Source organism: Vulpes lagopus, chromosome X (assembly GCF_018345385.1).
Source record: "Vulpes lagopus strain Blue_001 chromosome X, ASM1834538v1, whole genome shotgun sequence".
Taxonomy (NCBI): Eukaryota; Metazoa; Chordata; class Mammalia; order Carnivora; family Canidae; genus Vulpes; species Vulpes lagopus.
In genome coordinates this window covers 59813189-59835909 of record NC_054848.1, presented here as the reverse complement: position 1 = coordinate 59835909, position 22721 = coordinate 59813189, and the positions used below count along the sequence as shown (strand labels likewise).

The 22721-nt window shown below is 37.4% G+C and overlaps 1 protein-coding gene across 5 annotated transcripts in view; it reads left to right on the top strand.

Annotated features, from left to right (window-relative positions):
• The window catches only part of ATRX (ATRX chromatin remodeler), a 336264-nt gene that overhangs the window by 57865 nt on the left and 255678 nt on the right, over positions 1-22721 (top strand). The window lies entirely within an intron of this gene.

Below are 22721 nucleotides of genomic sequence, written 5' to 3'. Positions count from 1 at the left end.
CTCTCTCTTTTTCTCCTTTTCCCAATACAACTTGTTTTTGGCCACTCTGCACTGAGCAAAATGACTAGAAGGAAAACCCCTCAAAAAAAAGAATCAGAAACAGCCCACTCTCCCACAGAGTTACAAAATATGGATTACAATTCAATGTCAGAAAGCCAATTCAGAAGCACTATTTTACAGCTACTGGTGGCTCTAGAAAAAACCATAAAGGACTCAAGAGACTTCATGACTGCAGAATTTAGATCTAATCAGGCAGAAATTAAAAATCAATTAAATGAGATGCAATCCAAGCTAGAAGTCCTAACGACGAGGCTTGACGAGGTGGAAGAACGAGTGAGTGACATAGAAGACAAGTTGATGGCAAAGAGGGAAACTGAGGAAAAAAGAGACAGGCAATTAAAAGACCATGAGGATAGATTAAGGGAAATAAATGATAGCCTGAGGAAGAAAAACCTACGTTTAATTGGGGTTCCCGAGGGCGCGGAAAGGGACAGAGGGCCAGAATATGTATTTGAACAAATCCTAGCTGAAAACTTTCCGAATCTGGGAAGGGAAACAGGCATTCAGATCCAGGAAATAGAGAGATCCCCCCCTAAAATCAACAAAAACCGTTCAACACCTCGACATTTAATAGTGAAGCTTGCAAATTCCAAAGATAAGGAGAAGATCCTTAAAGCAGCAAGAGAAAAAAAGTCCCTGACTTTTATGGGGAGGAATATTAGGGTAACAGCAGACCTCTCCACAGAGACCTGGCAGGCCAGAAAGGGCTGGCAGGATATATTCAGGGTCCTAAATGAAAAGAACATGCAACCAAGAATACTTTACCCCGCAAGGCTTTCATTCAAAATGGAAGGAGAGATAAAGAGCTTCCAAGACAGGCAGGAACTGAAAGAATATGTAACCTCCAAACCAGCTCTGCAAGAAATTTTAAGGGGGACTCTTAAAATTCCCCTTTAAGAAGAAGTTCAGTGGAACAATCCACAAAAACAAGGACTGAATAGATATGATGACACTAAACTCATATCTATCAATAGTAACTCTGAATGTGAACGGGCTTAATGACCCCATCAAAAGGCGCAGGGTTTCCGACTGGATAAAAAAGCAGGACCCATCTATTTGCTGTCTACAAGAGACTCATTTTAGACAGAAGGACACCTACAACCTGAAAATAAAAGGTTGGAGAACCATTTACCATTCAAATGGTCCTCAAAAGAAAGCAGGGGTTGCCATCCTTATATCAGATAAATTAAAATTTACCCCGAAGACTATAGTGAGAGATGAAGAGGGACACTATCTCATACTCAAAGGATCTATCCAACAAGAGGACTTAACACTCCTCAATATATATGCCCCGAATGTGGGAGCTGCCAAATATTTAAACCAATTAATAACCAAACTCAAGAAATACCTTGATAATAATACACTTATACTTGGTGACTTCAATCTAGCTCTTTCTACCCTGGATAGGTCTTCTAAGCACAACATCTCCAAAGAAACGAGAGCTTTAAATGATACACTGGACCAGATGGATTTCACAGATATCTACAGAACTTTACATCCAAACTCAACTGAATACACATTCTTCTCAAGTGCACATGGAACTTTCTCCAGAATAGACCACATACTGGGTCACAAATCGGGTCTGAACCGATACCAAAAGATCGGGATAGTCCCCTGTATATTCTCAGACCATAATGCCTTGAAATTAGAACTTAATCACAACAAGAAATATGGAAGGACCACAAACACGTGGAGGTTAAGGACCATCCTGCTAAAAGATGAAAAGGTCAACCAGGAAATTAAGGAAGAATTAAAAAGATTCATGGAAACTAATGAAAATGAAGATACAACCGTTCAAAATCTTTGGGATGCAGCAAAAGCAGTCCTGAGGGGGAAATACATCGCAATACAAGCATACATTCAAAAACTGGAAAGATCTCAAATTCAAAAGCTCACCTTACACATAAAGGAACTAGAGAAAAAGCAACAAATAGACCCCACCCCCAGCAGAAGAAAAGAGTTAATTAAAATTCGAGCAGAACTCAATGATATCGAGACCAAAAGAACTGTGGAACAGATCAACAGAACCAGGAGTTGGTTCTTTGAAAGAATTAATAAGATAGATAAACCATTAGCCAACCTTATTAAAAAGAAGAGAGAGAAGACTCAAATTAATAAAATCATGAATGAGAAAGGGGACATCACTACCAACACCAAGGAAATACAAACGATTTTAAAAACATATTATGAACAGCTGTACGCCAATAAATTAGGAAATCTAGAAGAAATGGACGCATTCCTGGAAAGCCACAAACTACCAAAACTGGAGCAGGAAGAAATAGAAAACCTGAACAGGCCAATAACCAGGGAGGAAATTGAAGCAGTCATCAAAAACCTCCCAAGACACAAGAGTCCAGGGCCAGATGGCTTCCCAGGGGAATTCTATCAAACGTTTAAAGAAGAAATCATACCTATTCTACTAAAGCTGTTTGGAAAGATAGAAAGAGATGGAGTACTTCCAAATTCGTTCTATGAGGCCAGCATCACCTTAATTCCGAAACCAGACAAAGACCCCACCAAAAAGGAGAATTACAGACCAATATCCCTGATGAACATGGATGCAAAAATTCTCAACAAGATACTAGCCAATAGGATCCAACAACATATTAAGAAAATTATTCACCATGACCAAGTAGGATTTATCCCTGGGACACAAGGCTGGTTCAACACTCGTAAAACCATCAATGTGATTCATCATATCAGCAAGAGAAAAACCAAGAACCATATGATACTCTCATTAGATGCAGAGAAAGCATTTGACAAAATACAGCATCCATTCCTGATCAAAACCCTTCAGAGTGTTGGGATAGAGGGAACTTTCCTCGACATCTTAAAAGCCATCTACGAAAAGCCCACAGCAAATATCATTCTCAATGGGGAAGCACTGGGAGCCTTTCCCCTAAGATCAGGAACAAGACAGGGATGTCCACTCTCACCACTGCTGTTCAACATAGTTCTGGAAGTCCTCGCCTCAGCAATCAGACAACAAAAAGACATTAAAGGCATTCAAATTGGCAAAGAAGAAGTCAAACTCTCCCTCTTCGCCGATGACATGATACTCTACATAGAAAACCCAAAAGCCTCCACCCCCAGATTGCTAGAACTCATACAGCAATTTGGTAGCGTGGCAGGATACAAAATCAATGCCCAGAAATCAATGGCATTTCTATACACTAACAATGAGACTGAAGAAAGAGAAATTAAGGAGTCAATCCCATTTACAATTGCACCCAAAAGCATAAGATACCTAGGAATAAACCTAACCAAAGAGGTAAAAGATCTATACCCTAAAAACTACAGAACACTTCTGAAAGAAATTGAGGAAGACACAAAGAGATGGAAAAATATTCCATGCTCATGGATTGGCAGAATTAATATTGTAAAAATGTCAATGTTACCCAGGGCAATTTATACGTTTAATGCAATCCCTATCAAAATACCATGGACTTTCTTCAGAGAGTTAGAACAAATTATTTTAAGATTTGTGTGGAATCAGAAAAGACCCCGAATAGCCAGGGGAATTTTAAAAAAGAAAACCTTAGCTGGGGGCATCACAATGCCAGATTTCAGGTTGTATTACAAAGCTGTGGTCATCAAGACAGTGTGGTACTGGCACAAAAACAGACACATAGATCAATGGAACAGAATAGAGAACCCAGAAGTGGACCCTGAAATGTACGGCCATCTAATATTCGATAAAGGAGGAAAGACTATCCATTGGAAGAAAGACAGTCTCTTCAATAAATGGTGCTGGGAAAATTGGACATCCACATGCAGAAGAATGAAACTGGACCACTCTCTTTCACCATACACAAAGATAAACTCAAAATGGATGAGAGATCTAAATGTGAGACAAGATTCCATCAAAATCCTAGAGGAGAACACAGGCAACACCCTTTTTGAACTTGGCCACAGTAACTTCTTGCAAGATACATCCACGAAGGCAAAAGAAACAAAAGCAAAAATGAACTATTGGGACTTCATCAAGATAAGAAGCTTTTGCACAGCAAAGGATACAGTCAACAAAACTAAAAGACAACCTACAGAATGGGAGAAGATATTTGCAAATGACATATCAGATAAAGGGCTAGTTTCCAAAATCTATAAAGAACTTATTAAACTCAACACCAAAGAAACAAACAATCCAATCATGAAATGGGCAAAAGACATGAAGAGAAATCTCACAGAGGAAGACATGGACATGGCCAACATGCACATGAGAAAATGCTCTGCATCACTTGCCATCAGGGAAATACAAATCAAAACCACAATGAGATACCACCTCACACCAGTGAGAATGGGGAAAATCAACAAGGCAGGAAACAACAAATGTTGGAGAGGATGCGGAGAAAAGGGAACCCTCTTACACTGTTGGTGGGAATGTGAACTGGTGCAGCCACTCTGGAAAACTGTGTGGAGGTTCCTCAAAGAGTTAAAAATAGACCTGCCCTACGACCCAGCAATTGCACTGTTGGGGATTTACCCCAAAGATTCAGATGCAATGAAACGTCGGGACACCTGCACCCCGATGTTTCTATCAGCAATGGCCACAATAGCCAAACTGTGGAAGGAGCCTCGGTGTCCATCGAAAGATGAATGGATAAAGAAGATGTGGTTTATGTATACAATGGAATATTACTCAGCAATTAGAAACGACAAATACCCACCATTTGCTTCAACGTGGATGGAACTGGAGGGTATTATGCTGAGTGAAATAAGTCAATCGGAGAAGGACAAACAGTGTATGTTCTCATTCATTTGGGGAATATGAATAATAGTGAAAGGGAATATAAAGGAAGGGAAAAGAAATGTTGGGAAATATCAGGAAGGGAGACAGAACATAAAGACTCCTAACTCGGGGAAACGAACTAGGGGTGGTGGAAGGGGAGGAGGGCGGGTGTTGGAGGGGAATGGGTGACGGGCACTGAGGTGGACACTTGACGGGATGAGCACTGGGTGTTTTTCTGTATGTTGGTAAATTAAACACCAATAAAAGTTAATAAAAAAAAAAAAAAAAAAAAAAAAAAAAAAAAAAAAAAAGAAACAGAAAAGATGTTAATATTGCTTTTGTTTATTCCTTCTCTAATGCTCTTCTTTTTTAAGTGTAGGTCTGTTTTTGACCTGTATAATTTTTTTTCTATCTGAATAACTTTTAACATTTCTTGCAAGGCAAGTCTGCCAGTGACAAATGACTTCAGTTTTTGTTCGTTGAGAAAGACTAGTTTGTTTTGACTTTTGAGGGAACATTTTGCTGGATACATTATTCTAGCTTGGTATGTATTTTTTTTCTTTCAACATTTAAAATATTTTATTCCATTCTCTTCCTGCTTGTATGGTTTCTGACAACAGATCAGATAGGATGCTTATCTTTGTTCCTCTACTGATAAGATGTCTTATTCTTCTGGCTTCTTTTAATATTTTTGTCTGTCTTTGGTTTTCTGTTGTTTACATATGGTATAGCTATGTGTAGATACCTGGTATTTATCCTGGTTTGATATTCTGTGTGCTTCCTGCATTTATGGTATCTGTTACTAATTTTGGAAGATTTTCCCACCATTATTATTTCAAATATTTCTTCTGCTCCTGTCTTTTTTGTATTCCCATTACATGTATGTTACAACTTCAGTAATTGTCCCACAGTTATTAGGTTTTCTGTTCCCTTTTATTTTTTTTCCTTCTTTGTACTTCAGCTGGAAAGTTTCTCTCTATTTCTTTTTTCTTTCTTTCCTCTTTCCTTCTTTTCTTTTCCTTTCCCTTTTCCTTCCTTCGTTTTTGGAAAGTTTCTGTTTACCTATCATCAACCTTCTCTTTTTCTTCCCTCTTCAGGCTCCTTGATTCTTTCCTTCCCTATGTCCAGTCTTCTAAAGAGCACATCACAGGCATTCTTTATTTCTTTCACAATGTTATAGATTTGTAGCATTTCCTTTTGTTTATTACAATCTTCCTCTCTCTGCTTACATTATCTGTTCTTGCATGTCGTCTATTTCTTATTTCTTTCATTGGAGTCCTTACCATATTAGTCATAGTTATTTTAGATTCCCCTATCTATTAATTCTAAAGGTCTGTGTCTTAAGTCTACTTTTGATGCTTTCTTTGTTTCTTTAGATTCTGCATTTTCTTGTTTTTTTTTTTTTTTTTGTTTTGTTTTGTTTGTTTGTTTTGCCTTCTGGCATGACTTGTAATTTTTTGGAAAGCCAAATACGGTGTTTCTGGTAATGGGAGTTTAGTTTATTAGGCTTTTAATGTGAGCCTTTATGTTAATCTGGATAGTAACTGGGTTATGTGGTATTTGCTGTAGCTGTAGGTACCAGAGGATTCATTTTCTTATAATTCCTTTGTTTTAATTATTTTTCTCCCCAATTGTCTTTTAGTTTTGCTAAGAATTCATTCCTTTTTTTTAATGTAGGCCTCATGTCCAGTGTGATCCCAGTGTAGGGCTTAAAGCATGACCCTGAGATCAAGTCCTGAACTGAGATCAAGAGTTGGATCCTTAACAAACTGAGCCACCAGGCACCCTGCTAAGAATTCCTTTTTTATTTTTTATTTTATTTTATTTTTAAAGATTTTATTTATTTATTCATGAGAGACATACAGAGAGAGGCAAAGACACAGGCAGAGGGAGAAGCAGGCTCCACACAGGGAGCCCGATGCCGGGACTCGATCCCAGGTCTCCAGGATCATGCCCTGGGCCAAAGACAGACGCTCAACCGCTGAGCCACCCAGGCATCCAAGAATTCCTTTTTAAACAGAGTCTATATTGTGCTTTCTCGTTTGAAATTCAGTTATTATACTGAATCTATGTTGATGTGGTGATAAGGATTGATGAGGGATAATATTTTATAATCTTATGAATAAATCTTCATTAATTTTAGTGGTTTTGAGTCCCTAGACTAAGGCGTTCAGAAGCGTTTCTTAGCTATGCCCCACCCTTAGGTGAGACAGCCACACTAGAGGAGACTGAGGTCGTCCAGTTGCTCTCCCTCTAGGTAGATTTTGTCCTATTAAAGTAGTTTGCTTTGTGCTCGCTTCGGCAGCACGTATACTAAAGTGGTTTGCCTTGAAGGCATGACTTTGGTAAGAGGCTGCTTTGGATATATTCCAGTATGGCTACTTCCCTCTCCTGCTCAGGGCACAAGAAGATTTACTGCAAATCTAAACTGTGAAAATCTGAAAATCCTCTGGGGCTCCTGGAAGTAAAACCCAGGAAAGTTCATTCCCCCTCCCCAAATTGGGACCCCTTGATTTTTTTTAACTCTCAAATTAATTAATACTTGGCCTCTAACAATTCATCAGTTACCATAAAGTGTTCCTACACAGATAAGCTGTATCAGCCTACCTGCCTGGTTTTCTTGTTGATTTGCCCTGTGATTTCAGTTCTCTAGAGGATGTATGATAATTTATTGCTTTTCAGTTTGTTCATCTTTTTTCTTGTTAGCCTAAGAGTAAGGACTTCTAAGTCCCTTACATGTTGTAGCTGACTGGCTAATTTTTTTTTCTTTTTTTCCCCCTTAAATAAATGGACCTATATAAAATGGCATAATTGTCTGCGGCTTTAATTTTGGTGCTCTCTTTTGTTTTAAATGCTTGTATTATACCTTTCAGGTCTTGGCCATTATGAGGATCAGGTTCTAATTTTAGTTGAAAGTTTTAGGAATTGATTTTATAATGATTTGCTTCTCTAATCTTTGTTGTTGGTGCATCCATGTGAAGATAGTAAGCATGAGTAGTAAAACCAGAGAACTCAGGTAATTTTATGTGTCCATGAAGTGCTTTATTAAAAAAATTAAACCCAAACCAGTAAGTATATATGAAATAAATATGAGTATATGAATTAATATGAAATAAAGATGACAATGTAGAAAGATGGAAATATTTTGGAGAAGTACGCTGTAGTAACTGAAAGTACTTTTGTGAACATCTTAATATATCCTTAGTCCTTTTAAGTATTTTCAGTTTTGAGGATTATCCATTAGGATAACTTGCTTTCTGTTTACTAAATTTTATTAGTCACTGTTGCTTGAATTCCCCTAAGGGATTTGGTGTAGGGTAGGCTTTGGAGAATAGAGTTCCTGATTTTCTATTTAGTAGTTGCAAGTGAAAATTATTTAACTCCCTCATTGCAGTCAGCAAATAGGTGCCTTTCTGGGCCTCAGTTTCCTGAGTAATAAAATTCTCATGCAGTTTAAATCAGGCCAGTGTATAAAATATCAAATATTAAAATTTGGTAAGGTTATGTACGGAAACCCAAGACATATGGACCCACTAAGAAAAATTCCACCATTTACCCTAACAGCTGCTCTTCTGGTAGTTGATGTTCAGTGGCCTGGTAGAAACCTGCATGGGACTATATCACAATTGGGAATAAACTCAAGGCATAACAATTTTATAGAAGACTATTTCATAGGCTTATATATTTAATATTTGATAGCTTTTTAAAAAATTATTTTATTATTTTTTAAAATTTTATTTATTTATTCATGAGAGACACACAGAGAGAGAGGCAGAGACACAGGCAGAGGGAGAAGCAGGCTCCATGCAGGAAGCCTGATGCGGGCTTGATCCTGGGACCCCGGGATCACGCCCTGAGCCAAAGGCAGACACTCTCAGCTGCTGAGCCACCCAGGTGTCCGTTCTTTTTCCTTTGTTTCCATCCCATGGGCTCCATCCCATGACCCTGGGATCATGACCTGAGCTGAAGGCAGACACTTAACTGAATGAGCCACCCAGGTGCCGTGCCCTCCCAACACAAACTTTCTAGTAACTTTATAATATTTGCCTGATATATCAGACATTTAAAAAATATTCACTGTTTTTAAGTGTATGATTCAGTGCCTTTAAGTACATACATTGGCATTCTTGTGCAACTGTTCTCCATTTCCAGAACTTTTTCATCATTTGCAACACAAAACTTTACCCATTAAATAGTAATTGTGTATTTCCTCCCCTTTCCTGCCCTCTAATGTTCTGTCTCTATGAATTTGACTATTTTAGGAACCTTAACTAAGTGGAATTATACAATATTTGTCCTTTGTTGTGTTTGACTTATTCATTTAGTATAATGTTTTCAAAGTTAATTTATATTATAGCATGTGTCAGAATTTCACTTCTTTTTGGGGAATATTATTCCTTTTATTTCATGTATTGTATTTTGTTTTATGTTGGTTATTTGTACCTTTTGGCTCTTGTAAATAATGCTGGTATGAATGTGTGTAAATATCTGAGTCCCAGCTTTCATTTCTTTTGGATATATACTTGGGAGTTTTAATTGCTGGGTCATATGGTAATTCCATGTTTAACTTTTTGAAGTATTGCCATACTGTTTTTCTACCAGCAAACCATTCAGTATTCCTACCAGCATTACATTCAAGGTTCCAATTTCTCCACTTCTTCATCAACACTTGTTATTTTTCATTTTTTTTGTAATACAAATGGATGTGAAATGGTATATCATTTGGTTTTGATTTGCTTTTCTCTAATGATAATGATTGGCAATGTAGAGTCTCTTTTTGTGTGCTCATTGTATATTTGTACCTCTTTTCTTCTTGAGAAATACATATTTAAGTCATTTGCTTATTTTTAATTTTTCTTTGTTGTTGAGTTCTAGGATTTTCTTATATCCTGTGGATATTAATACCATTTCAGATATATGATTTGGGAATATATTTTCTCATACTCTGTGGGTTGTCTTTTCACTCTATTGATGGTATCCTTTGATGCACAAAAGGTTTTCATTTTTTTCTTTTGTTGCCTTGTAGTTTTGGTGTCCCATTCAAGAAATCATCATGAAATCCAATGTCATGAAGATTTTTTCCCCATGTTTTCTTCCAGTAATTTAATACTTTCAGCTACTGTGTTTAGTTCTTTGATGCATTTTGTGTTAATTTTTATATGTGATGTCAGGCAAGGGTCCAGCTTAATTCTTTGGCATGTCTATATCCAATTTTCCCAGCACTATTTGTTGAAAGAATTGCCCTTTCTCAGTTGAATTATCTTGACACCCTTGTTGAAAATCACTGGCCATATCTACACAAGGGTTTAGTTTTGAGATTTCTGTTCCATTGGTCTGTATGTTTGTTCTTACGTCAATACCTCAGTGTTTCAGTTACTTTAGCTCTGCTGTTAGTTTTGAAATAAAGAAGTGTGAGTTCTTGAACTTTTGTTTTTCATGATTGCTTTGGTTTTCAGGATTCATTGAGCTTCCCATGAATTTTAGGATGGGTTTCTCTGCTTTTGCAAAAAATACTGTTGGGATTTTGATAGGAGTTGAAATGAATATCTATGTCATTTGTGTAGTATTTTCATTTTAATAATATGAACTTTTTTTAATCCATCAACACAGGGTATCTTTCCACTTATTTGTGTCTTTAGTTTCTTTCAGCAGTGAAAACACTGCTGTTTTGCAATTTTCATTGTACTAATCTTTTGCCTCCTTGGTCAAATTAATTCTAAAATATTTAATTGTTTTCAATGCTATTGTAAATGGAATTGTTTTCATAGTTTCCATTTTGGACTGTTCAGTGTTAATGTATAGAAATGCAACTGGTTTTTGTGTGTTGATTTTGTATCTACTAACTGTACTGAATTTTGTTATTAACTCTCTCAGAAATTTTTTTGTGATTTATTTAAGGTTTTCTTCATTTAAGATTCCATGTGTGAACAGAGATAATATAACTCTTTCCAGGCTGGATAATAATATTTTTATCTATGCTATTTTAAGCAGTCATGAAGTGAACAAAAATTTTTAAGTATTTACTGTTCATTTTTCTATGACAAAACCATTTTGGTCATTATGATCATACCCATGATCATTTAACCGAATTTCAGAGACTGTATGGTCCATTGTTGTGTCTTAAACACAGCAGCTCATTTATGGGAACAGGTAGATGAATGAGATGAAAGTGAAAAATAGTTTTGTAAGGCATTATTATTGAATGAAAGTGGGTAATAAATACACAGACTTTTTCTTAAAACTGCATATGAATATATATTTATCTCATAATAAAAAATATAACATAAGTGACTAGTTCTTCTAAACATATATATCTCCAAAATAATAGTACAGAAGAGTACACATATAATATCCGGAATTCCACAGTTTGTCATGGAAATAAAGTAGTAAGACATTAAAGGGAAAGAACACAGCTTATAGTTAAAAATATAAATATATATTTAATATATTTAATATTTATTATTATTATTAATATATTAATATTTAATATTTAATATAAAAATATAAATAAATAAAAATAAAAAAAAATCAGGACTCAATTTGTTTAAATCTAGTTATTCATGATATGGTTAGCTTACAGGAAGAATTAAATTTTTTTTGATCTGCTTGCAGATAGGTCAGATTTCGCAAATCATCAGTATCAGGCCAGTATTGAAATTGTGTGACTGTCAGCATGAAGGCTGAATACATTGTTCCTCAATGGAGATTTTTAACTACTCTTAAAGGATGGTTTTACTTAGCATCTACAGTTAAGTAATTTACATAGTATTGATTGAGTCAGCTATACATTTGGTAAAGGCCTGAGGAAGAGTGTGACAGCCATATCTGGATTTAATAAAAAATATCATTTTAATAAAGTTCACAATTATAAAACTGGTAAGTTAACGTTTATGGTTTTTGCTGTAGGAATATGGGCAGCCTGGGTGGCTCCGCAGTTTAGTGCCGCCTTCTGCCCAGGGCCTGATCCTGGAGACCCGGGATTGAATCCTACGTCCGGCTCCCTGCGTGGAGCCTGCTTCTCCTTCTGCCTGTGTCTCTGCCTCTCTCTCTGCATCTCTCATGAATAAATAAAAAAATAAAAGGAATATTGTGTAGTTTACAAAAGGTTTGATAAATGTTGCCTTTTTAAACAGTTGGTTTGATGTGTTTATTTTTTTATTTTATTTTTTTATTTTTTTAAAAGATTTTATTTATTTAAAGATTTATTTATTAATGAGACACAGAGAGAGAGAGAGAGGTGGAAAAGCAGGCTCCACGCAGGGAGCCCGACGCGGGACCCGATCCCGGGTCTCCAGGATCACACCCCGGGCTGAAGGGCTGAAGGTTGCTCTAAACCGCTGGGCCAGTGGGGCTGCTCCTGTTTGATGTGTTTAAAATACCATCTCCACAAATGAGACTTACACAATTACAAGGATCATCTGTCAACTGTGATTCTAGAAATGAGGCAGATTTTGAAAAGTAACATCAGAGTTTTTATATGCAGATGAGTATTTTTCTTCTAAGTGTTCGCTGTAGGAGACCATGCTGATGTCAGTGATGTCATTCCTGAGGACATTTTTTGAGAACCCTCCTATTGTAACCCATTTAGATGTCGTGCAAGAAAATAAATCTTCAGATATACTTCAGATTTTGGCAAAAAGTAATTTGAACCAATTTGATAACTTGCCATATTTGACTCTAAATGACATTTGGCTATTTGTAAAAAAAAAAATCACAACCACCCTCAAAGAGGGAAAATTTTTCAAATGGCAAAATTTTTTAGGTATCAAAACATTTTTTTTTTACTATTTGGCTTCTACCCGGTCTCGTAATTTATAATATTGCACAAATATGTTTTTCTTTTTTTTTTTTTATAAGGGTTATTCTTTTTTTTTTTTTTAAATTTTTATTTATTTATGATAGTCACAGAGAGAGAGAGAGAGAGAGGCAGAGACACAGAGGGAGAAGCAGGCTCCATGCACCGGGAGCCCGACGTGGGATTCGATCCCGGGTCTCCAGGATCGCGCCCTGGGCCAAAGGCAGGCGCCAAACCGCTGCGCCACCCACGGATCCCCCAAATATGTTTTTCTAAAAGTGCTATCCTTCACAGAAGGAAAGATTTCTACTGATTGTATACGGTTTTAATTTTTTGCATTTGGTGGTTATATATCAATGGATTACACTGATTTATCCATAGTCCTGACCTTGGCCAGCTGCAGCATGAATTCTTGTGGTTGGATTTCTGTGAATTCTAGGAATGAGTGAGACAATGATTATTCTGCTAGTTTGCTGTACTCCTTTCTAAAGAATAACTTTTTGCTCTTTGTAATCTATTGATGGGACAAGATGTAGAATGACATTCATTCTTATTTTTGAATTTTCATTACAAAGACTATTGGGTAGGGCAGCCTGGGGTGGCTCAGCGGTTTAGTGCTGCGTTCAGCCCAGGGTATGATCCTGGAGACCCAGGATCGAGTCCCATGTTGGGTCCCTGCATGGAGCCTGCTTCTCCCTCTGCCTGTGTCTCTACCTCTCTGCCTCTCTCTCTCTCTCTGTGTCTCTCATGAATAAATAAAAATCTTAAAAAAAAAACAAAACAACGACACTTGGGTAGATGTAGCATCTTTTGCTCTGGTTCCATTTTCTAATTTAAGATTAAGGGCTCTGAGTAACTCAGTAACTTTTCATACATTTAAGTGTTTTCAAAAGTAAGATTATGGCAAAAAGTAGAAATTAGACCAAGTCTTGGTACCTTTATTTTAGAAGCAAGTTTGTTTCGAAGGTTTGTAAAGCAAAAAAGTAAAACAAAGTCTCCTTATCAAAACAAAACAACCAAAATCCTACACAATAGCATGTCTTTTATATCTCGTTTCTTTTTCTTTCCCTTCATATCCTGGGTTCTCCCTAGCCAAACATAGGACAGTGGTGCAGAAGGGACTATTGGAGTTGGGGTGGGCCCAGGGCACTGCTTGAATGGGGATGGTTCTTGGCCCAGTAACCAATAACATAGCTCTTAGCTGATTCAGTGTTTTAATTTTCATTCTGTTGATTATTAGTGAGATTGCAGTGCTTTTTCTGCCAATTTTTTGTTACATGTGTATTCCCTTTTAAAAAATTATTTCTGTTTTTTATTCATTATCTACTGTGACTTCAGTAGCTTTAAAAATATAATGAGGATGTCTTTATCTCCTTATTTTCAAGTTATTTGCCTTTTACATTTTGGTTATGGATATTTTTGGAAGTGTATGCACAAGTTTTATTTTTTTATGTAAATGTGTAGGTTGAATTTCTACCCCCTGCATTTTTATTGAACAAATTCACTATTTAAACCAATTTAGTTTATAATTCAACTTTATTTTTATAATTCAACTTTTTAAAGAAAATTTATATAAAAAAAGAAAATTTATAATATTAAAAAAAGAAAATTTATAATATTGTATGCATTTGTCACACTTTGTAATTCTAGAACATTTTCATTGCTCCAAAAACTAGCCCGTACCTCCCAATACTACACTTACTTAATCCCCTGGAAATCACTGATCTTAACGTCTCTTTAGAATTGCCTAATCTGGACATTTCAAATATGTACATGGAATCATCCAATATGTGGCATTTTGAACTTGCCTTTTGTAGCATAATATTTGCAAGTGTTATCTCTGTGTTAACATGGATGGATATTTTACTGCTGTTATCAGGACATAAAATTCCATTGCTTATTTATCAGTTGGTAAACACATGGGTACTTTTTACTTTTTTGCCTATTATGAATATTACTGCCATTTGTGTACAGTAGTTTTTGAGTGGACATAGGATTTAATTCTTTTGGATATATATCTAGGAATGGAATTACTGAGTCATTTGGTAACTGTGTTTATTAACTTTTTGAAGTACTACTAAGTTGTTTTTCAGAATGACCGCACCAAGTTACATCTCCATCAGGAATGTCTGTGGATTCCAGTGTGTCTACACTCATGCCAGCCCTTATTTTCATTTTGAAAATTATTATATCCACATTACTGAGTGTGAAATAGTGTCTTGTAGTTTTGATTTGCATTTTTCTAATGATTAATAATCTTGAACATTTTCCATGTGTTTACTAGTGCTTTGTATATCTTCTTGGAGTAGTGCTTATCTATATCCTTTGCCCATTTGTAAATTGGGTTCTTTCTATTTATTGTTCAGTTATAAAAATTCTTTATTAACAGAAAAAGGTACTTTTAAAGGAGATACATCATCTTATTGAAGAATATATATATTATGTAAAAGGATAGTAATACCTTTTCAGATATATGATTTGGATTTTTTATATATATGTATATATATTTTTTTATTGAAGTTTGATTTGCCAACATATAGTATAACACCCAGTGTTCATCCCAAAAAGTAGCCTCCTCAGTGCCCGTCACCCAGTCACCGAATCCCACTGCCCACCTCCCCTTCCACTTCCCCTTGTTAATTTCCCAGAGTTAGGAGTCTCTCATATATTTCATCCCCTCTAATTTTTCCCCACTCATTTTCCCTCCTTTTCCTTATAATCCCTTTCACTATTTCTTACATTCCCCATATGAATGAAACCATATGATGATTGTCCTTCTCTGATTGACTTATTTCACTGAGCATAATACCCTCCAGTTCCATCCACATCAAAGCAAGTAGCTCTACTTTTAACTCTTTGAGGAACCTCCACACAGTTTTCCAGAGTGGTTGTACCAGTTGACATTCCCACCAACAGTGCAAGAGGGTTCCCCTTTCTCTACATCCTCTCCAACATCTGTTGTTTCCTGTCTTGTTAATTGTCACCATTCTAACTGCTGTGAGGTGGTATCCTATTGTGGTTTTGATTTGTATTTCCCTGATGACAAGTGATACAGAGCATTTTCTCATGGTCACATGTATGTTGTCTTTGGTGAAATTCCTGGTCATGTCTTCTGCCCATTTCATAATTGGATTTTTGGTTTTTTGGGTGTTGAGTTTAATAAGTTCTTTATAGATCTTGGATACTAGCCCCTTATTTGATATGTCATTTGCAAACATATTCTCCCATTCTGTAGGTTGTCTTTTAGTTTTGTTGACTATCCTTTGCTGTGCAAAAGCTTCTTATCTTGATGAGGTCCCAATAGTTCATTTTTGCTTTTGTTTCTTTTGCCTTCATGGATGTATCTTGCAAGAAGTTACTGTGGCCGAGTTCAAAAAGGGTGTTGCCTGTGTTCTCCTCTAGGAGTTTGATGGAATCTTGTCTCACATTTAGATCTTTCATCCATTTTGAGTTTATCTTTGTGTATGGTGAAAGAGAGTGGTCTAGTTTCATTCTTCTGCATGTGGATGTCCAATTTCCCCAGCACCATTTATTGAAGAGACTGTCTTTCTTCCAATGGATAGTCTTTCCTCCTTTATCGAATATTAGTTGACCATAAAGTTCAGGGTCCACCTCTGGGTTCTCTATTCTGTTCCACTGATCTATGTGTCTGTTTTTGTGCCAGTATCACTGTCTTGATGATCACAGGTTTGTAGTACAGCTTGAAATCCAGCATTGTGATGCCCCCTGCTCTGGTTTTCTTTTTCAGTATTCCCCTGGCTATTCGCGGTCTTTTCTGATTCCATACAAATCTTAAGATTATTTGTTCCAACTCTGTGAAGGAAGTCCATGGTACTGTGATAGGGATTGCATTGAACGTGTAAATTGCCCTGGATAGCATAGACATTTTCACAATATTCATTCTTCCAATCCATGAACACGGATGTTTTTCCATCTCTTTGTGTCTTCCTCCATTTCTTTCAGAAGTGTTCTGTAGTTTTTAGGGTATAGATCCTTTACCTCTTTGGTTAGGTTTATTCCTAGGTATCTTAGGCTTTTGGGTGCAGTTGTCAATGGGATTGACTCCGTAATTTCTTTTTCTTCAGTCTCATTGTTAGTGTATGGAAATGCCACTGATTTTTGGGCATTGATTTTGTATCCTGCCACACTGCCGAATTGCTGTAGGAGTCCTAGCAATATTGGGTTGGAGACTTTTGGGTTTTTTGCATATGGTATTGTGTTATTTGTGAAGAGGGAAACATCTTTGCCAGTTTGAGTGCATTTTATTTCTTTTGGTTGCCTGATCGCTGAGGCAAGTACTACTATGTTGAATATCATTGGTAAGAGTGGACCTCCCTGTCGTCTTCCTGATCTTAGAAGAAAGGCTCCCAGTGTTTCCCCATTGAGAATGATATTTGCTGTGGGCTTTTTGTAGATGGCTTTTAAGATGCTGAGGAATGTTCCCTCTGTCCCTACACTGTGAAGAGTTTTGATCAGGAATGAATGCAGTATTTTGTCAAATGCTTTCTCTGCATCTTTTGAGAAGATCATATGGTTCTTGTTTTTTCTTTTGTTGATAAGATCTATCATGTTGATTATTTTACAAGTGTTGAATCAACTTTGCCTCCCAGCGAGAAGTCCCACTTGGTCATGGTGAATAACATTTCTAATGTACTGTTGGATCCTATTGGCTAGTGTCTTGTTGAGAATTTTTGCATCTGTGTTCATCAGGGATATTGCTCTATAATTCTCATTTTTGGTGGAATCTTTGGTTTTGGAATCAAGGTGATGCTGGCCTCAAAAAGTGATTTTGGAAGTATTCTGTCCCTTTCTATCTTTCGGAACAGCTTTAGTAGAGTAGGTATTATTTCTTCTTTAAAAGTTTGATAGAATTCCCCTGGGAAGCCATCTGGCCCTGGACTTTTGTGTCTTCGGAGGTTTTTGATAACTGCTTCAATTTTCTCTCTGGTTATTGGCCTGTTCAGGTTTTCTCTTTCTTCCTGTTTCTGTCTTGGTAATTTGTGGGTTTCCAGAACTGCATGCATTCCTCTAGATTGCCTAATTTATTGGCATATAGCTGCTCACATATGTTTTTAAAATCCTTTGCATTTCTTTGGTATTGGTTGTGATCTCTCCTGTTTCATTCATGATTTTATTAATTTGAGTATTTTTTAATAAGGCTGGGTAATGGTTTATTTTACCTTATAATACTTTTAAAGAATCAGCTCCTGGTTTAGTTGATCAGTTCTGCAGTTCTTCTGGTCCCTATTTCATTGATTTCTGATCAGATCTTTATTATCTCTCGGCCTCTGTTTGGTGTCGGTTTTATTTGCTGTTGTTTCTTCATTCCTTTGAGTGTGAGGTAGCTTGTGTATTTGAGTTTTTTCCAATTTTTACGGAGGCTTGTATTGCGATGTATTTCCCTCTTAGGACCATTTTTGCTGTATCCCAAAGATTATGAATGGTGTATCTTCATTTTCATTAGTTTCCACGAATCTTTTTAATTCTTATTTGATTTCCTGGTTGACCCATTCATCTTTTAGTGGGATGCTCTTTAACCTTCCATGTGTTTGAGTTTCTTCCAAATTTTTTCTTGTGATTGAGTTCTAGTTTCAAAGCACTGTGGTCTGAAAATATGCAGGGGGAGCATCCCAATGTTTTGGTATCAGTTGAGACCTGATTGGTGACCCAGTATGTGGTCTATTTTGGAGAAAGTTCCATGTGCACTTGAGAAGAATGTGTATTCAGTTGCGTTTGGATGTAAAGTTCTGTAGATATCTGTGAAATCCATCTGGTCCAGTGTATCATTTAAAGCTCTTGTTTCTTTGGAGATGTGCTTAGAATATCTGTCATTTGTAGAAAGTGCCATGTTGAAGTCTCCTACTATTTGTGTATTATTATTTATGTTTTTACTTTGGTTATTAATTGATACACTTGGCAGCTCCCACATTAGGGGTATAAATCTTCATGATTGTTTGGTCTTCTTGTTGGATAGACCCTTTAAGTATAGTATAGTGTCCCTTTTCATCTCTTTGTACCGTCTTTAGTATAAACTTTAATTTATCTGGTATGAGGATTGCTACCCCAGTTTTCTTTTGAGGACCATTTCAATGGTAAATGGTTCTCCCTCCTTTCATTTTCAGGCTGGAGGTGTCCTTAGGTCTCAAATGAGTCTCTAGTAGTTAGCAAATTGTTGGTCTTGCTTTTTTTATCCCGTCTGAAACCTTTCATCTTTTGATGGGATTATTTAGTTCATTCATGTTCAGAGTAACTATTGAAAGATACAAATTTAGTGTCATCATAATACTCTTCAGAATCTGTTTTTGTGGATTATTTCTTTGGGATTCCTCTTTCTTTTACAGGGTCCCCTTTAATTTTTCTTGCAGAGTTGGTTTGGGGGTCACATATTCTTTCAGTTTTTGCCTTTATCTTTATCTCTCCTTCTATTTTGAATGTCAGTCTTTCTGGATAATGTGTTTTTGCCTGCATGTTCGTCTTGTTTAGTACCTTAAATATATCATACCAGCCCTTTTTGCCCTGCCAGGTCTCTGTTTAGAAGTCTTCGGTTAATCTGATATTTCTCCCCATATAAGTTAAGAATCTCTGGTCTCTTGCTGCTTTCAGGATTTTCTCTTTATCTTTGGAATTTGCAAGTTTCACTATTAAATATCGAGGTATTGAACGGTTTTTATTGATTTTGTGCTGATTTCTCCTGGATCAGAATTTTTGTTTCCCTCCCCCAATTAGGGGGGATTTGTTCAAATATACATTTTGGCCCTCGTCCCTATCGGCATTTTCTGCAACCCCATTCTTTCTTCTGAGGCTATCATTTATTTCCCTTAACCTTTCCTCATGGTTTCTTAATTGTTTTTCTCTTTTTTTCCTCACCCTCCTTCAGTACCATCAAGTTGTCTTGTATGTCACTCACTATTTCTTTCACTTCATTAACCCTAGCTGTTAGGACATCCAGTTTGGATTGTATCTCATTTAATTGATTTTCAATTTCAGCATGACTAGATATAAATTCTGCACTAAGAAAATCTCTAGAGTCCTTTATGCTTTTTTTTCCAGAGCCACCTGTAGCTTTATAATTGTGCTCCTGAATTGGCTTTCTGACATCAAATTGCAATCCATATTGTGTAACTCTGTGGCAGAGAGTACTGGTTTTGCTTCTTTCTTTTGTGGTGAATTCTTCCTTCTAGTCATTTTGTTCAGTGCAGAGTGACTGTGTATGAGTAGGTTGAGTCAAGAATATCAACCACAACCTAAGTAAATTTCACCCTAGGTTATTCTGACAAAGTCAGAGACCAGAAAATGAAAACAAAGATCATGAGCAAATAAAACAAAAGGACTGCTAAAGTGAAAAACAAATTTTAAAACCAAGTATTAAAAAATAAATGATCAGAAATCCCATAGAAGAAGAAAAAAAAAGAAAAGAAGAGAAAAAAACCAGAAGTATAGAGGAAAATGGGAAGAGGGGGGACTGGGAGATGGTGATGGTGAAGAATTTGTGGTGGAGGGAGAATGTCATCCTCCTGAGGGGTCCTAGAAAGTGATCCTCTAGGTTCTTAGCGTATTAAATTCTGTATGTTACAAGATGGTGAATCCCGAATTTATATAAACCAGCAATACTGGGCAGCCTGGGTGGCTCAGCGGGCAGCCTATGTGGCTCAGCGGTTTAAGCGCCTGTCTTCGGCCCAGGGCGTGATCCTGGAGATCACATCTCATTCTTTGGAGCACATCTCCAAAGAAACAAGAGCTTTAAATGATACACTGGACCAGATGGATTTCACAGATATCTACAGAACTTTACATCCAAATGCAACTGAATACACATTCTTCTCAAGTGCACATGGAACTTTCTCCAAAATAGACCACATACTGGGTCACCAATCAGGTCTCAACTGATACCAAAACATTGGGATGCTCCCCCTGCATATTTTCAGACCACAGTGCTTTGAAACTAGAACTCAATCACAACTTAGTCCCACATTGGGCTCCCTGCATGGAGCTCTGCCTGTGTCTCTGTCTCTCTCTGTGTCTATCATGAATAAATAAATAAAATCTTTAAAAAAAATAAACCAGCAATACTTGTAGAAAGCCCCAACAATGACCACCAAAACATAATCGAGATACAAAAGGGGGGCAGAATGGGAAGGAAGAGAGAATATAATCTCACAGAATGAACCAGCATGGTATTCCACTTCATTCTGGGTTGCATGCTGGTCATATTTTAGAAGATACTATCTTCTTCCATTGTAGATCAAAAGTACGGAGAGAAAAGAAAAAAACACCAAACAAAATCCCATATCTCATATATCCTAAAATTTAGTTGATTATGTTGACAGGAATCTAGAAGTGAAAAATATATCTGAGACATGTGATTATAGATATGTGAAAGTCAAAATGGAAGAAACTTAAAAATGAAGAGCTGGTAAAATATTGTAGTTAAGGTGGGAAAAGTGAAAAAATATTGGAAATTTTTAGTCTGATATAAAAATGAGTTGTCATGGAAAAAGGAAAAGAGGGGGAGACCCTCTAGTTCTATATACTATGTGCCCTCGATATTCCATTGGTCCAGAGCTTTCTAATTTTGGTTGGCCAAGAACTTGCTCTTGCCCTGTTCTTCAGCATGTCTTCTGGGGGCGGGGCCTGCTGTACTGATTCTCATTTGTGTGTGCCTGGGTGGTGATGCTCAGGCAGGGTGCTGGCTCAGTGGGAGCTGTTTATCCTGTGAGGTCTTTGTTTTCTGGCGGCCCCACCTGTCCCAGGTACAAGGTGAAACAAGGATGAAAAACAATGGTTGTGGCCAGATTTCCAACTGTGGAGTCAGCTCCCAGCAGTAACTACCTCATTTTCCCTGTCTGCACTGGCTTTGATGCTCCCGGGCGGCGCGGGTGCACTGATCTGCACAGCTTGGGGGTGCCCAGTGACAGCAGAGTTTTCGCTGTCCTGTGCCTTCCCTGCTTCAGCCTGTCCCAGAGGGAGAGCAGGATCCCAGGCTTTGTCTTCCTGGGCACAGTGGCAGCCAGGGCCCTTTGCTGGTGAAACCACACTCCTGGGGCCAGGGCTCCTGAGGGCAATCGGGCACAGTGAGTTCCCTCCGGAACCTGCCCACCTAACCGCCTGGCTTCTCCCAAATACCCCGAGGGCTGCAGCGCTCGAGTCCTTTACCGAGATTGGTCCTAGGTTTCCAGTGAGCTTTCCCCTGGTGCACTTCCTCTAATAGTGACCTCAGGAATCTAGACGCTTCACTGCCCCTCATGAGATTCTGCCCGATTTCCCTGCTAAGCACTTTTCCACCTGGGAAAACTCCGGTGCAGATTTTTAAAGTTCCTGCTTCTCCAGGGCTTGGCTTTCCTGTCCCAGATGCTTTCCCCTCTTCGCTTTAGCCCAGCTCCTCATGGGACCCCTCCTTCACTTTATTTTTCTTTCTTTCTTTCTTTCTTTCTTTCTTTCTTTCTTTCTTTCTTTCTTTCTTTCTTTCTTTCTTTCCTTTCTTTCTTTTTTTTCCGCCTTCCTACCATGCTAAAAGGGAAAACTTTTCTCTCTGTAGCATTCCATCTGTTCTCTCTTTAAATCTCAGGTCTAGGGCAGCCCCAGTGGTCCAGTGGTTTGGTGCCACCAGCAGCCCGGGGTGTGGTCCTGGAGACCCGGGATCGAGTCCCACGTTGGGCACCCTGCGTGGAGCCTGCTTCTCCCTCTGCCTGTGTCTCTGCCTCTCTCTCCCCCTGTGTCTCTCATGAATAAATGGATAAAATCTTTTTTAAAAAAAATCTCATGTCTAATTCGTAGGTGTTCAGGATGTTTTGAAAGTTATCTAGGTAAGTTGGTGGGACCAGGTGAGTTGAGGAATCCTACTCCTCCGCCATCTTGCCCTGCCCTCCTATATGATTTGTAAATAGTTTTCATTTGTATGGCTTGTCTCTTCACGTGGTTTATGGTATCTTTTGATACACAAAGATATGAATTTCAGTGAAGTTAGTTTTATGTATTTTTCCTCTTTTCAATTTAGGAAATCCTGTATTAGAAATGGGATACATATTTATTTTTTGCATTCTTTTAAGCTTTTAACTTTCAGTACTCTATTGGATTACAGATGTACTTATTATGTAACTTAGCAGATATGCTGTAAGAATTTAGTTACATAAATATTTC